This window comes from Hesperophylax consimilis, chromosome 27 (genome assembly GCF_061612785.1).
Source record: "Hesperophylax consimilis isolate HC1 chromosome 27, BYU_Hcon_1.0, whole genome shotgun sequence".
NCBI lineage: Eukaryota > Metazoa > Arthropoda > Insecta > Trichoptera > Limnephilidae > Hesperophylax > Hesperophylax consimilis.
In genome coordinates this window covers 2640334-2657330 of record NC_142862.1, presented here as the reverse complement: position 1 = coordinate 2657330, position 16997 = coordinate 2640334, and the positions used below count along the sequence as shown (strand labels likewise).

Below are 16997 nucleotides of genomic sequence, written 5' to 3'. Positions count from 1 at the left end.
AATATTTGACTCATCTTTTCCAATTTTAAAATAAAATTCATAAAAAATACGAGTTCATTGAACCTGAGTTACACGGACAGACATACAACCGAAATTATTATGTAAGATGATTGGACGATTTTCTTGTTGACAACCAGTTGTTATGATAATTGGATGACACGACAAAGAAACATAGAAAAACCGATACATTATCAGATAATCTTGAATAATGACACACCTCTACCTCCTACGAACAATTTACAAATTAATCATAATGAATTACTTTAATCATCAAGCAAAAAAACCATTCGAAATGTATTTTTTATAATTTTGGTATGTGATAAGCACTACATTATTAGGTTTAAACTTGACATTGAAAATTTTTATTTGATAAGGCGCCATATATTATTCGCTAACAAAATATTTATGTTATTCAATACCCGTGTGGTGACGTCATCGTTAGCTTGCAAAAACATGTTGATTTTTTCGCGGCAGGTTTTCATTTTAGGTAGCAACAATCTTACTTGTAAACAACGTCAATTCGCCTCTTATTGTATAGCTTTGTCAACGTTACGATTATGTTTTGGAAAAACGGTTCATCGAACTCGTTATGTGTCCCCGTAGACAGATTATCAGCAAGGCTTTTTTTTTTAAAGAAAGACAAACATTCTCAGGTTACGAATAACCTGATAATATTTTAGAAGCCCGAGGCAAGTGGGATCGGGGCGGAGGCGCAGCGACATCGGGGCCTAGGTAGAAGCTCGTGGTAATTGAGCCCGGGGCGGAGGCTGGTCGCTCAATAGAACCCTAGCCAAGAGTGCTCATGGCTCGGTGGGGAGTGGATAGACGGTCCCTGGACTGCTCCGACATCAGCTGGTATTCCAGCAGCGAAGCCCACTCACTGGCGGGAGGTTGGAGGGGTGCCGGCAGTAATGGTATCTCCAGCAGAGCAGGACTGAAGACGTGATGTGCAGATCCGGCTCGAAGGACCATTTTTTACGGGACGTGTTTGTTATAAAATAAATAAAAAACTGTAAACAATAAGCACCGGCACACATTAGCCCTTAACTTGTGTAATGATTTTAGTAAGAAATTCTGAGGTGTTCTATCCAAATCTTCATAAAATTAAAGACGATTTAAACCAAAATTCACATTTTAATTACATTTATTGTACTAGTATACAGAACGTACAAAGGGGCGCAGCTTACTGGTACTTCCTATTTCTTACAGCCAACCCAATTCAAAAGAAGTAGAGTATGTATTTCAATACTACTGTGTTTTAATACACAAATAGAAATTGATGCAATCAGTTTGTGGAAAGTATCTGTCCAAGGCGTAGTGACACTTGTCCAAAAGGAATGTTTGCAGTGGAGATTTCAAATTGGAGAATCTGTTGATCATGCATCAGCTCGTTGACGGCTGATGTGTGTCGGTGCTTATTATTTATAGTTTTTTCTTGTACAGGCAAACACGTCCCGTACAACTGCCGTTTTTATTTTAATTGTAAATATTCTTAGTACCTATTGTAATCTTTTTTTTTTCTGTGATTTTTCTTTTCCTTGTGATTTTTCTATGCATTTTCGAACGAATTTTTGTAATTTTGCTTTCACGTTATTATAGTTCACATGCAGATGACAGGTTCGAGACCCAATTGTGTGGATCTATCTCTGCTCTGCATACCCCTGCGGTTGTCTAAATACGTCAGTCTTCAAGCCACTGCGCATTTTCTCCAGAATCTCAAGACTATAGTATTTGTTTGGAATTTCCACTGAACCGAAAATTCTTTACGAATTCCACGAGCTTCAGGGGAAATTCCAATTCATATCTTCATTTCACGTTAGTATACAGCATGTTCCAAAATTCACCAACCAATACTTTGTCCATCAGATATTCTTTTATATGAATCGTTTTATATTTTCATCTATATGTCAGTCCTGATATCTATATATTTTTTATATATTATTATGTACGCGGTAATTTTTTTGTGACACAGCTGCCCAACTGTCACAACTTTGGTAAATACTTTCATTTAAGCCCTGGTGAAAGACCACTATTTATTTTTTTTTCACCAAGAGTCCCAATTGCCCGAAGAAAGACACTATAATGACATCTCTAATGATTTTGCTTCTAAACACGACTAAATATATTTTATTATTGTTGAAATAGAACACAAACATTAGATAATTCGATTATAATGCTATTTTAAGCTATGCTTTCATAGAGAAGCGGAGTTTACACATTGAATACATAAATTTGTCTATAAACTTACGTAGGTAATGCTTTAAAATGAAAAAAAAAATTTGAGTATCCACGATGTTGTTAAATGATAATGTTGATACATGATAATGTTATAAAATGGGAATAATGAGGTGTACATGATAATGTTAAATAATAATGTTGTTGTATGATAATGTTATAAAATGAAAAAAATAATAAAGAATAAGTATACTTATACACGAGGTGTACATGATAATGTTACAATAAGAAAACATAAAAATAATAAGTATACGTATACGTGATCTGTACATGATAATGACGTAAAATGAAAAAAAAAGAATAAGTGTACGCATACATGATGTGTACATGATAATGTTACAATATGAAAAAAAATAAGTATACTTATACATGATGTGCATATGATGATGACATAAAATGAAAAAAAATATAAAGAATCAGTAGACGCATAAATGACGTGTACATGATAATGTTATAATATGAAAAAATTAAAAAGGGTTTGTATACGTATACATGATAATGATATAAAATGAAATAAAGAATAAGTGTATGTATACACGATACTGTTATGACATGAAAAAAAATAAAAATGGTATGTATATTGTATACGTATACATGATTTGTACATGATAAAATGAAAAAAAAGAATAAGTACGTGTATAAATGATGTGTACATGATAATGTTATAATAGAAAAAAAGTATACTTATTTATGATGTTTACATAATTATGTTAAATAATTGCTGTTAGATGATATTGATGTTTACATGATAATGTTGAATAATTACTGTTAGATATAAATATTTGTAATAAATCAAAAAAATAACATATTCTAGTTTGTTTTTATGCAGCCGGTACAAGCGCCTTATCAAATTCTTTGGCGTATGGGGATTAGAGAACAATAAAATTCTTGTCTACTTCATTTCCAAGCTACCCATTACTTCCCACGGCTATAGGTCAAATCGATTCACAACCCCTGTAGATCAAGTTCAGGGGACGGTAATACGAGTAAGTAGTTTTCAGAGGGGTACATACTCTCAGTATCGCGCTGCTGACTGACCACTATTAATAATAGAAACGTTGCTTGAAGTGGCCTTCGTGTTTGGTGAACAGATATGAATAGCCAGGTACTCCCCGCCTTCCTCTTTCCCATCTCCTTCCCATCCCCACTACCTTGAGCCTCACAACATACCGCAATTGGGCTGCCATTGTCTTACTGGCTCCAGATGGTTGGGAGCAGTTAAACAAAAAATTCCAACTTTCATAGAACAGCACCTCAAATAGGTACTACTTTACCGCATGCGGGTTCCAACTGCACCCTGCTAACTGTAGTTACAACTGCACTCTGCTAAATGTAGTTACAACTGCACCCTGATAACTGTAGTTCCAACTGCACTCTGCTAAATGTAGTAACAACTGCACCCTGATAACTGTAGTTCCAACTGCACCTTGTTAACTGTAGTTTCACCTGGACCCTGCTAACTGTAGTTCCAACTGCACCCTACTAACTGTAGTTCCAAATGCACCCTGCTAACTGTACTTTCACCTGGACCGTACTAACTGTAGTTCCAAATGCACCCTGCTAACTGTAGTTCCAACTGCACCCTGTTGAACTGTAGCCAGCGAGATTATGTCATCCCCAATTGGGGTACGCTGTTGAAGGGTATACTAAATATTATTTTAGGTTCCATGATAACTCAACACAGTGACAATTCAACACACCTTTAAAAAGTCATATAAAGTCATTAGATGCGATGAATTTTTTTTAAACCTAACCTAACCCAACCTAACCTAACCTAACCTAACCTAACCTACTTAACCCAGTTAATAAAGTTTTTGTTTCATCACTTACCATGACTTTATTTAACTTTTTAAAGATGTGATGAGTTATCATTTTGATGATTTATCCGGTCACCATTATTTTAAATTAATAAATTGTGAAATATCACAAAATCATCAAATAAAATTTACCTGTGCACGCCGAGATTGAATCTCAGAATTGTTAGTCGAGTGCCTCACCCTTTGACCACGGAGTCAACATGTATTTGTAACAATTTATGTGGCAGTTTATTTGTGGAATAATTTGTGTGTCTCCTCATATTTCTGTTAAATAATTTAGGTGGGACTGGATTAAACTAAATATTTGATACACCTAATAGTGACATGATTTCCTCGGGCATCCCCGACTTCTCCTACCAGTCACTTTATGAAGAAAGTAGATACATAATAAAGTATATTGTTTCTGGTAGTATTCACTACATCTTTCAACCTTTACTCCTGGCCTCATTAAGTGATATGGCATTGTTTTCGGGGATAGCGTCTGCCTTTATAATTTGAATAATTAATATATAATTATAATAATTAACTATAAGTCTCCTTTGTCTAATGATAATGTCATATTTAAAGTACCTATTTACCTCTATCCAAAATATTTGTGAATTAAAGCTCAAATTGAAAAACTATTGTAAGAGTCCATATTTGTAATTATTCAGAGTCGGTTTTACTTACCCTACCAAAAGATGTTTCATGTCAAAAAACTTGTAGGTTCACCTGATTTGGGATCTGGAGATATCTTCTGTCTCATTTGAAGAATATTTGTATTATAATATCGACGCAGGAAAGGCAAATGGGCGTAAGCGACAATTTAGTAAAAATGTGTTAAACACACAGTTTTGATTAGTCAAAAATTCTAATCAAAACTGCATGATTAACTCATTTGAGAATTAATTGTCGCTTACGCCCTTTTGCCTTTCCGACTTCGATATGTAATTTTTTTTGATATCGCACAAGGATCCCACTCGCTAAGAGCCGTGGAACTATGGACTTTCCGAATTGCGGGAATTTGTGCGGCGGAAGGAATGAGGGGAGGGGGAGGAGAAAAGATTGAGTCTTCTTCTTTCGTATGGTGAGGGGGGTCAGAGGGGGGGTTCCATGCTAATTCAACACAGTGACTATTCAATTCACTTTTAAAAAGTGATATAAAGTCATTAAAACGATGAAATTTTTTTTAACCTAACCTAACCTACTTAACCCAGTTAATAATGTTTTTGTTTCATCACTTTCCAAGACTTTATATAACTTTTTAAATATGTGATGAATTATCATTTTATGATTTATCCGGTCACCCAGAGGGGGACATCTAGGTCTGCGAGCCAGTCTAGTGCCTCAGGCGTCGCCATGTGGACCTCATCAATCCCGCCGGGGAATGAGTGGAGCGGGCATTCGTTGACCACATGTTTAAGGCCCCATCTGTGTATCTGTGATTAATTCACGGCTAAGAAGTAGCTTAAGATTGTATTATTTTTCTTTTATTTAAAAGTTTAAATATTGTGAAAAAATAAAAAATTCATCTTAATATTTTAAAGCATAACTTACGAAATTTTTATAACATAATTAAATTGGCGCCATATATGAAATTAAGCAGATTATGAATTCTTTTAATTATACCGATAATGAAAACTGATCACAAATAATCATACGCCATCACATTACCTCAGATATCAGCTATTTGGAATTTAATGAAAATTCTTCTCTATGGAAAATGAGAATGAAAATAACGTGGGGTTGGATTGCTTGAGGGGGAGGGGAGGAATGTGATCTCTATAAATACGATTGGGGGAGGAAATTTCATCCCAGTCCTGTTTAGTTTTCCGTTCGGAATATCCTTCCCTTCCTTGCTGTTAAGAAACTGGTGAGTGCTTATTTTTTATTCATCTAGGTAATAATATATTACAACATAATAACAAAACTATAATATTTTTTAAATATTTATGTTGAGGGATCAGTAGGATTTATAGGCCCTGTTAGGAGTTCTACCGAGCCGAACCCACTGATATGAAAATATCTGGAGTCGGTGAATTATTTTCCCATTTGATCTCTGGTGAGTTGACGTGTTGTTCTTGTATTGTTTTGTATTTATTTTGCTTATATAATGCACTTGTATAATGTTGATTGACTAGATGATCATTTGTGGAAAAGTGTGTGGAAGGGTTTAGTTTTTCCTATGGGGAAGATTTAACCCGGACATAAAGTCGAAAAATTAAATACACTATTCCCAATTAGCTAAATAAAATTTATTTCGGGGATGACTTCATTATACAAGTATAAGAATATGAATTTACATAAGAATACAATTTAAAAGTGAGCTAAATGGAGAATGTACATAGATTTTAAAACAGACTTAACACTGTTAATTGAAAAAGATTTCATAATTACAATAAGTTTATTTCGGGAAAGACAATATAATACAAAAGAAAACCATTTTTAGAATACGAATTTAAAAGGGAGTTTAATGAAGGGTGTACGTAGATTTTAAAACAGACTAGACAGACTTAACACAGTACATTTTAAGAAAGAAATAAATAAGTTAGAGAGTTCCAAAGAAAGATTGTGTCACTAGTTAATAAGGCTGCCGAAAAAAAATTGCCTTACTTAAACTTTTCCAATGTTTTTTCGTTTGTTACTGTAAGTTTTAGGCTACTAGGTAATGCGTTGGATTGCTTATATGCGGTATATTGTAAGCAGTTAATTCCAAATTTAGTCGTGTGAGTGGAGAACGATAAATGTATTTTATTATGTGATCGTGTTTTATGCTGGTGCATAGTTTTATTGATTGCGGGAATATCCATCTGTCGTAGGTAATCTCAATTTTTCCGGCCTTCTGGTCAATTTGATAACTAACTTACCATCACGCCGTTTCCCCGCAAGGATAGGCAAGAGGACGGACCGCCAAACAAGTCAATGTTGGAATACACACCTTTCCTCGTTCCCATTAATATATTATGTTATTCTGACTCTCGACATTGTCCGACTGAAGTGTCTACTTTACTTGATAGAGCCATGTCTTCCTCGGGCGTCCCCGACTTCTTTTAACATTCACATTCTCGTCACATAATTCTCCTGGCACTCCTTTCTTCGTTCCCTTGCTTGACATATCCAAACCATCTAAATGCCCCTTTCTTAATCATTCTGTGCGAATCTCCACATTTCTCATACGGTCATACACGGTTTTAGCACACATGCGCCTTGGGGATCTCATTTCTACAGCATTCAGTCAGTTCCATGCCTCACTGCCATACATCAGGGTAGGAACCAGCACTCCATTGTGGACTGCTAGCTTTGCTTATTCGGACATTGTTTTGTTAGCCTCAATCGCGATCAGTGCTCCATTAATGGAGTTTCCCGCATTTACCCTTACTTCAATATCTCTATCGGTTTTTCCATCTCTCGTAAACATACTTCCCAACTTGATAAAACATTTTGTAATATAGAAATTTCTATTTAGTTGTTTATAAAAAATCAACAGGTTAAAAAAAAACAAGTTTTTTCATTTATAATACATCTATTCTAAAATGTCTTATATAACTTTAAAATTAAAAACAAAATACTTACATATTTGTAATAAGCATTTACTTTGTGGCTCGTCATAATTTATAAAGATTGGATAACTTAGAAGCTCTTGAAATCAAAAAATCCCTAAATAATAACGCTAATATATTGAATAACCAAATTAATTTATCGTTTAGTCCCATTCTAGATATATTTCCAGTAAACCGCTCTGTTATTGCTGGAATTCCCCCAATTACCCGTCCCCCTTTTTTAACCTCCCACTCAAACACCTAAATTATATTTTTTGTGTATATATCTGACAATATTTTGTATCATAGGTTAGTTTTAATTTTCTCTTGACGAAGGAAGGGTGCTTCCGAAACCGGTAGAGTACAATTAAAATTAAAGTGGTCTAAAACAAATTTATATCTTTTATTGTACAAAATACTTATTTGGTTTTGAGTCTAGATTGAACCTTCCTATCTTAGAACTTCAGTCAACATCTCTGTCAACCTCGCAAAATGGACCTACATAAAGGTGTACGTTGATAGAACGTATTTATCTGCCGAGGTTCAACTCGATCGTTGTCATTAATATTATCTTTGTTTACGTGATCTAAAACGGTATATTTAAAACAAATTCTATGGACCTAATGTGATGGCCACCCACTGTAGATATTCCCCTTATATATATAGTAATTACCACCGCCATCTTTTATTAATACAAGCCATGCTGTAGAAAACTGGACTGACAGCTAGAGACCTGTGTAGGGTAAATTATAGGGAGTTTAAATCTCCCGAAAATAATTACAACATTACTTTTACCAATTATTTTAAAAGCAATAATTATTCGCCTGAAACACTCATCCACATTGAAAAATCTCCTGATAAAAGATACATGACGCCAACGGGACTCGAACCCGTGTCCCTTCGATTTCCGGTCGACAGCTCTGACCACTGAGCCATGGCGGCTTATCTCTTGTATCTTTTATCAGGAGATTTTTCAATGTGGATGAGTGTTTCAGGCGAACAATTATTGCTTGTAAAATAATTGTTACCCTTTGTGCTATGCATAAAAAATCTTGTCTTAAAAACATTAGCTTACCAAAAAATAATTACTTTTACCCACATTCTTGTGAGGCTGGTATCATTGTTAGTATAGGTTAGTAGCAGAGATTAGTACCAAACCCTGCTAAAGCTAATGCAAAAGTCCGAAAACAGGTCTATTTAACTCTTGACAGGCCAAGATGCCAAATGAAACGTCTATAACCAAGTGGGTCTTCCGACGACCCCATGATTTATTTTTGTCTTATGGGCTTTTAAATTATAGAAATCCTAATTATTTAGTCAATTATTTATGTATTTGATACGTAAAATACTAAAATGATATGTCAAGTATTTAAGCTAAAAATATAATGAGGATAGTAATTTTGGGTACTACCTACTCCCCCACTTGACTGCAGGACAGTTAAGTGTCAGTCTATTTTCTACAGCACGGCTTGTATTAATAAAGGTGGCGGTGACATTACCCTCCGAACCAAGGGTAGACAAACTGATATCAAGTTATGAAATGAGAGCTAATCGAATGAAACTTTAGTGATTGCCAATTTATTTATAAAGCGATTCCGACACTGAAGAAATAATGTGATAGAAGTGCGCGATGGGCGTGTCGATGTGCCTTGAGTAAGCCTTGAGTTGAGTCTTTATTTTTTTATTTTAAACCGCACAAGAGTGTCAACTGCTCCCAACTGTCTAGAGCCAGTGAGACTATGGCATCACCAATCGTGGTGTGTTATGAGGCTAAAGGTAGTGGAGAGGGGAAAGAGATGGGTAAGAAGAAGGTGTGATAGTACCCGGATATTCAAATCTGCTCTCCAAACATGGCTAAAGTCATTTCAAGCAACGTTTTAATTCTGAATGGTGGTCTTACACCAGGGCGATACTGAGAGTATCTTTCCACTCTTGAACGTACCAAAAATATAATATATATTACTTTTAGATTGCATTTAGTTTGGAAAGAATTTTCCAATCATTTATAAAGATAGCAGCCAGTAAAAATATGGGTTAAAGAAAATGAAGATAATGTTTTTAGTTTTTAGTCAAAGGTATGATACACTTAAATATGACCGAATAAGACAGGGTCGAATTAGATTAGTTGTAGTTTTGGTTCAATTCCTTGATTGACCGAATATTTTTATACATTTTCTGTTTCAAATAATCGTCTGATCGTCTTCAATGATTAATTATTCTCATTTCAGGTTATGTTCATTAAGTTATTTTAATTATTTTTTAATGATAAACTTATGTTTATAAGACAAGGTTTTAAGATTAAAATCTTTAGAGCATAGATGACAGGCAAGTATGCCGTTCTTGTTCTACCGGTATTACAATCGAAGATGCTCCGAGGAACTAGCTTTATTGATCTCTTTGCACCTGTGCATAATCGGCAAACATATGTACAGTGTACACGGTTGACAATTGTCACATAAGAACGGGTCGCTTCTACGACTCGTTCTTGAGTTCAACAGTCTCTTCAAGACCCACGTTTTCTCCATTCTTTCTTCAAAATAACCCTCGATACAGCATCCCTAAATAGATGACATAGGCCCTGAGGGAAAATGGATCATATCCTCATGAACTCGTGCGTGGAGTTAATTAAAAAAATATATATAGCCCTCAATATTCTGTATGACTTACTTAGTACTTATACATGGTGTCCGGAAACTAGTGGTACACGCTGGAAAATGTTGAATCTATACCAAGTTTGATGTCGACTTCGTTGTATGACGTTTTTTGATTTGAGCTTTCGTCTTCGAATAAATCGATTCCGATGTTAGAATTTTGTTTTAGTTCAAATTAATATCAGCTATTCAGTATATTTTAGAAGCGTAGACCGTCTCAACTGGCCACACAAAGTTTTTTTTAACTCTTAGTTGCCGAAAAAATCGAAATATTCAAAAATGAAATTTGGATACAATAGGTCTAATACAAATCGTTGTCATTTTTTGAGAAATGTGATTTCAACAATGTTGATAAGATAAAACATCATGCTTTATTTTCAAATCTAAACGTCGAGTGCGAAAAAATGTATTTATACATTTCACCTCACATTACACCTCTATGAAACCCAAGATTCCGACTGCAATTTAAAAAAATGTGTATATACACATCTATGAAACCCAAGATTCCGACTGCAATTTAAAAAATGTATACATACACCTCTATGAAACCCAAGATTCCGACCACAATTTAATATACACCTCTATGAAACCCAAGATTCCGACCGCAATTTAATATACACATCTATGAAACCCAAGATTCCGACTGCAATTTAAAAAATGTATACATACACCTCTATGAAACCCAAGATTCCGACCGTAATTTAAAAAAAATATATATAAACCTCTATAAAACCCAAGATTCCGACCACAATTTAATATACACCTCTATGAAACCCAAGATTCCGACCGCAATTTAATATACACCTCTATGAAACCCAAGATTCCGACCGCAATTGAAAAAAAAATTTTGAAACTTTGTGAATTTATTACTAATTATAGTTACATAAAAAATGAGGAAGCAATAACGTATTTGATATATTATACGTGTTTAAAAATTTTTTTATCAGCAATTTTATTTGGAAAATATGCGAAGAGAGTTGTTTTTAAAACGTTTTATTTTATTTTTGCAAAAGCGAAAATAAACTGAAGCTCTGACGGAATATGCCTGAGGCTTAGGGGGTTAAAGTTTTCTATTTATGAGGTTTGTAATGTAGATTCGCTAGTTTACCGAATGTACCACAAGTTTCCGGACAACGTGTATAAGGAATGTTTTTCTTTTATTATTGTATCCTTTCAGTAGCGTTAATTGTCATCAATTCGATCGTTCGATTTTTATATGAACAACGCAGAAGAGTCACGATAGCTTCCAACCGTCATAAGCTAATGAGACTAAGGGAACCCCAATCGGGGTATTTTTTAATGCTGATGTTAGTGGGGAGGGAAAGGAGATGAGAAAAGAGAAAGTGATGGAGTACCGGAATATTAAGATCTAATTACCAAACACAGATAAAGTCATTTCAAGTTATGTTTCAATTCTGAATGTTGGTCTTAGACCTAGCGCGTAATTGAGATTATCTTCAGCTTTGGAACGTGCCAAAAATATACTATATACAATTTTATTTGAATAAATTGGTAAATAACACAAACTTACCTAAAGTTGGCTTAGTAGAGTTTTCCACAAATACTAATTTATGTTGATTATATTTTGTTTTCTGGCCAAAAAAAAAGTGTAGTGTGTTGTGCCTTGAGGTTTCTTCTACCTCCTGATCTTCCAGGAGTCACTTTTCGCTGCTGATTTCCATATATTTATAAACTTTTTTACTTCTGTCATTTTTCATACTATTATTGTAGTTGTTTACTGTTGTGAATAATGGAGGAAGATTTCCCTCCTGGACCCCCTACAAAGCCCCCAGATCCCTCTCCGGACCCCCCAGACGGGGAAAATGTAGAAATTTCTGACAGTGATTCTGTCATTTTGACTTCTACCAAAAAAAGGAAATTTACTCCTTCTTCCCCAATAAAACTTGACTCGCCTTCGACTTCACAGTCCCCACCAGCACTTTTTCAACTTCCTCCAACAAACTTTTATTCTCCTCATTCCCGTGGCCCATTCATAGTATACGCCCAAAAAACTGAGCAAGGAAAAACCATCCACCCTCTTGAATTTGGCAAATTCCTATCAAATAGCAAGAATCTTTCAATCAAGCCTGGAGGTGTAAAAGCCGAGGGTCGCTTCCGAATCTCCGTCGAATTCCTCTCAGGGTCAGCTGCCAACAGTTTCATCAAAAATATCTTCATTTCATCTAATTCAAAGTTTAAGGCATATATCCCTACTTTCAATGTCACTCGCATGGGCCTGGTCAGAGGTATCTCGACCGATCTGTCCATCGAAGAAATTCTGTCTTCACTTTCAACCCCCCAACACATTGGCAATCCCATAAAAGCCAGGAGGCTAAATTACAAGGACTCCTCTGAGGGTATAATTTCCTGGAAGCCCTCCCAATCTGTCGTTATCACCTTTGAAGGTCAATCTCTTCCCTCCCATATATATTTATTCTTCAACTCATTACCAGTTGAAATGAATACTTATCCCACCACTCAATGTTTCAATTGCTGCCGTTTTGGTCATACCAAAGCTGCATGCAGATCTCAACCCAGATGTTTTAAATGTGGAGAAAACCACGCAGCTGACCAATGTCCTTCTTCCTCCTCACCTAAATGTTTTAACTGCTCAGGCTCACATACAGCTATCAACACATCTTGCCCAGAACAATCTCGCCAAAAAAAGATTAAAATTTCTATGGCCTCTCAGAACTTGTCTTTTCTGCAGGCTTCTAAACTATTCCCACCTGTCAAAAAATCATTTGCTGAGGCTTTATCCAGCAACTCCTCATCCAACCCTCTTCCCTCCACTACAACAACTTCTTCTCGTTCAACTAAATTCACATACAAAAACGCTATCTCTAAACCGGCTCCTGGATACGATCAGCAACAACACAACTCACTGCTCTTAAATCCCAATGGTTCACCTCTTTCAAATGCCACAAATGGGTGTGCAAATAATTATAATCCGTCCTCAATGAACTCTCTTAAACTTTCTGAAAAACTCTCCCAAGACAATTCTTCATTTATCCAAACTCTTATGATGCTTCTAATTGACCTTATTTCTTCTCAAACTAATCTACCGTCCAACGCTGCTACTATTATTTCCACATTAAAATCATTTATTCAAAATGGCTCTTCAGGATGTCAGAATACTTCAGTGGAATAGCCGAAGTGCTATTTCTAACAAATCTGATCTCCTTAACTTATTAAATTCCAACTCTATTTCTTTGGCTGCTATCTCGGAGACTTGGTTTACTCCATCCACCCACTTTAATGTGGGAGGGTATTCCTGTCTCCGCGACGACCGCCCGGAAGGTACGGGCGGAGGTGCTGCCCTTTTTATTAAAAAATCCATATCGTTTTCCCCAATAAATAATATCAAACCCCCCAATGCTGACTTCCAAATGGTTGCAGCTAAAATAAAGGACACTTCCTTTATTTCAGTCTATCTTCCCCCAACAGCCCATTTCAATAAACAAATTTGGTTGCAAATTGTAAGTCAACTAAGCCCTCCTTTCTTTATATTAGGCGATTTTAATGCCCATTCCCCCGTCTGGGGTTCTGCTTTCTCCGACCGAGATGGTCGAAGTGTGATGGATTTCCTAGATCAATCCAACCTTTTCCTTTTGAATGACGGATCTCCTACTAGGATCTCACGCCCCAGCACAAACCCCAGTGCAGTGGATCTCTCGATATGCTCAACTAGTCTGGCTTCTCTCTCCTCGTGGGTGGTGTCCCCCGACCCTTGCTCCAGTGATCATTTCCCGATCACCATTACTTATCAAACTTCTTTCCAATCAGACAAGTCTCATATTTCAACAAAGATTAAAACGAATCACACCAAATGGGATGAATTCAACTGTCATATGGACAAGTTCCTACTAAATTTACCCGCCACCGATATATTTTCCGTCAAAGATGACTATAATAACTTCAAATCAATGCTCATAACTGCAATAAATAAATCAAATCCTCCCCCTAAAACTAAATCTCTCAAAAAACTCCCTCCAACTCCCTGGTGGGATAAGGAATGTTCCAAAGTAGTAAGAATTCGGAAAGCTAAATCTCTTTCCTATCGTTACAATATGACTATGGAGAACTATCTTATATACAAAAACGCTGAATCCAATGCCAAAAGGGTATTGAGGTCAAAAAAAAGATCCGGGTGGTACAACTTCTGCAGTTCAGTATCTCCGAACACTCCAATTTCGGAAGTTTGGTCTATGATCCGAAGATTTAGATCCTCCTTCAGTTCACCATCTCCTCGAGCGTCTCATTCTAAATGGATCGATGAATTTTTGGACAAAATTGCCCCCCCTTCTGTACCTAACTTAGATGAAATAACGCCCATCTATAATACTCCTATGTCTAATCATTGGCTAGACTCTCCATTCACCTTAATTGAGCTAAAAAATTGTTTATCAACAGTCAAGGACTCATCTCCAGGCAGAGATGGTATACCTTACAGCATAATCAAAAATAGTAATGATAATGTTCTAAACCACTTCTTAAGCATCTTAAATAAAATCTTCCAGACTGGTATAACGCCTGATGACTGGAGTTGTCAAATAATCATCCCTATTTTAAAAACAAACAAATCACCAAATTCTGGATCCAACTACAGGCCAATCGCTCTTTCATCCACCCTCAGTAAACTTTATGAAAAATTAATTAAAAACCGATTAGAATTTTTCGTCGAGAGTAAACAGCTTCTCTCTCCATCTCAATTTGGATTTAGGAAAAAAAAATCCACTCAAGATAACCTTGCCATCATCAGTACTGATATTAATTTATCAATTTCTAAACAGGAAGTTTGTCTTGCCGTCTTTATAGATATAGAAGGCGCCTTTGACAATGTTTCCATCCCAATCTTGAAAAAAAAACTTCTAGGCCTTGGCCTTCCCCCCATGTTAGTCCAATCTATTATAAATCTATTTCTAGATAGAAAAATTTTCATTGAACTTCCAGATATTTTTCCTCAAAGTAGGTCTATTTGGAAGGGTTTACCACAAGGCGATGTATTGTCCCCCTTACTGTATAATATATACACATATGATATGCATGTCACTATTCCCCCACAAGTAAAAGTTATTGAGTTCGCAGATGACATAGCTTTCTTCTTATCATCCAAAATCATCCCTCTCGCCGTCAAATATCTTAACGAAGCCATGAATGCCCTTTGCACATGGCTCACGTTAAATGGTCTTGAACTTTCAATCCAAAAGACTCAGTGTGTCACCTTCTCAAACCGCCATAAAAACCCCCCCGTTCAAATTTTATTTAAAAATTCTCCAATCCCCAACGCTTCTGAAGTAAATTTTTTGGGAGTAACATTTGATAGGAAACTTAAATGGTCTTCCCATATTAATAATTTAGTTACTAAATGCGAAAAAAATTTAAATATCATCAGATCATTATCTGGCGTTTGGTGGGGTGCTCACCCTACTTGCATTAAGTTGCTTTACAACGCACTTATTCGAAGCCATCTTGACTATGCCTGCCCACTTTTTAGTACTGCCTCAAAAAATGTACTTGATAAATTAGACAAAATTCAATCTAAATCTTTGCGAATTATAACTGGAGCGATGCAATCGTCACCCATCAATTCCCTTCAAGTAGAATGTTCTGATCCTCCTCTTTATTTAAGGCGTCAACTATTTGCTGACAAATTTGTTCTTAAATGTTTAAATTCTAAATGTCATCAGGTTATCCCCAGCGTCTCGTTGTTCATTGACTCAACCCATTCATCTACAATCAGAGCTTCAACTAAACCTCTTCCTGACATCTGAAAATATTTTAAGTCTCTCTCAGAGCTTCACATCATCCAAAATGATCTACTTCCCTTATACAAATTAAAATATAGTCACGTCACCCTATCCCCAACAATAATAGAAGGGATCGGAATCCTTAAAAGTCATTCCAATCTCCCGGCCCGAACAGTCAATAATATGTTCAATGACATTATTTCATCTAAATGGCCCAACTTTTCTCTTTTATTTACTGATGGATCCAAATCTCCCGACTCTCCTAACTGTGGTATAGGTATTAACGTTTACCACAATAATTCTAATGACAGAATATTTCATTCAATTTCAAATCAATTTTCAATATTTTCAGCCGAGTGTATTGCAATAATAGAATCTCTCAAATATATAATCAAAAATAATTTTGAACATTCCCTCGTTCTCTCTGACTCTCTCAGTTCCCTCCAAAAACTTAAATCCAGTCCTCTTCTTCATCCTGATGATCACTTTGTATGCCTTATTCGAGAGATGATAGCCTCCATTCAAAGCTCTGGTAAAACTGTAACTCTGATTTGGATTCCTGGTCATGTTGGTATCATGGGTAATGATATTGCGGATGCCTTGGCAAAACAAGGAGCGTCCAACCCTGTTGTTACCCTCGTAAACCACATTCCCCTATCTGACATTTTTTCCATCATCAAAGATAAATCCCGCAATGTTTGGTCGGAGTATTGGCACATTGCTAGTCAATCCAAGGGAGCCTGCTATGCCTCAATACAAAGGACTATTCCATCAAAACCGTGGTTTCAGCAATTCCCTCATTTTTCCAAAAAAGAAATTTCTTCACTCATTCGAATGAGGATCGGACATTGTTCCGTTCCTTCCCATCTTTTTAAAATTCACGTCCTTGACTCCCCAGATTGTACATTATGTGGTTTAGAAGGGGGAACTTATGATCACATATTTTTTGGTTGTCCCTCTCTAAACAAATATCCTCTCTTCTATCAAGCCTTATCAAAAATTGCCTCCCCTTCATTCAACATCTCA

General features: G+C 35.9%; 1 protein-coding gene across 1 annotated transcript in view; it reads left to right on the top strand.

Annotated features, from left to right (window-relative positions):
• The first annotated feature begins 5864 nt into the window (after positions 1-5864).
• Positions 5865-16997, top strand: part of LOC149410460 (uncharacterized) — a 179277-nt gene continuing 168144 nt past the window's right edge. Inside the window, exon 1 of the mRNA XM_089647845.1 lies at positions 5865-5904. The gene's annotated coding sequence lies outside the window, so the exon portion shown is untranslated. The remainder of the gene's footprint in view (positions 5905-16997) is intronic.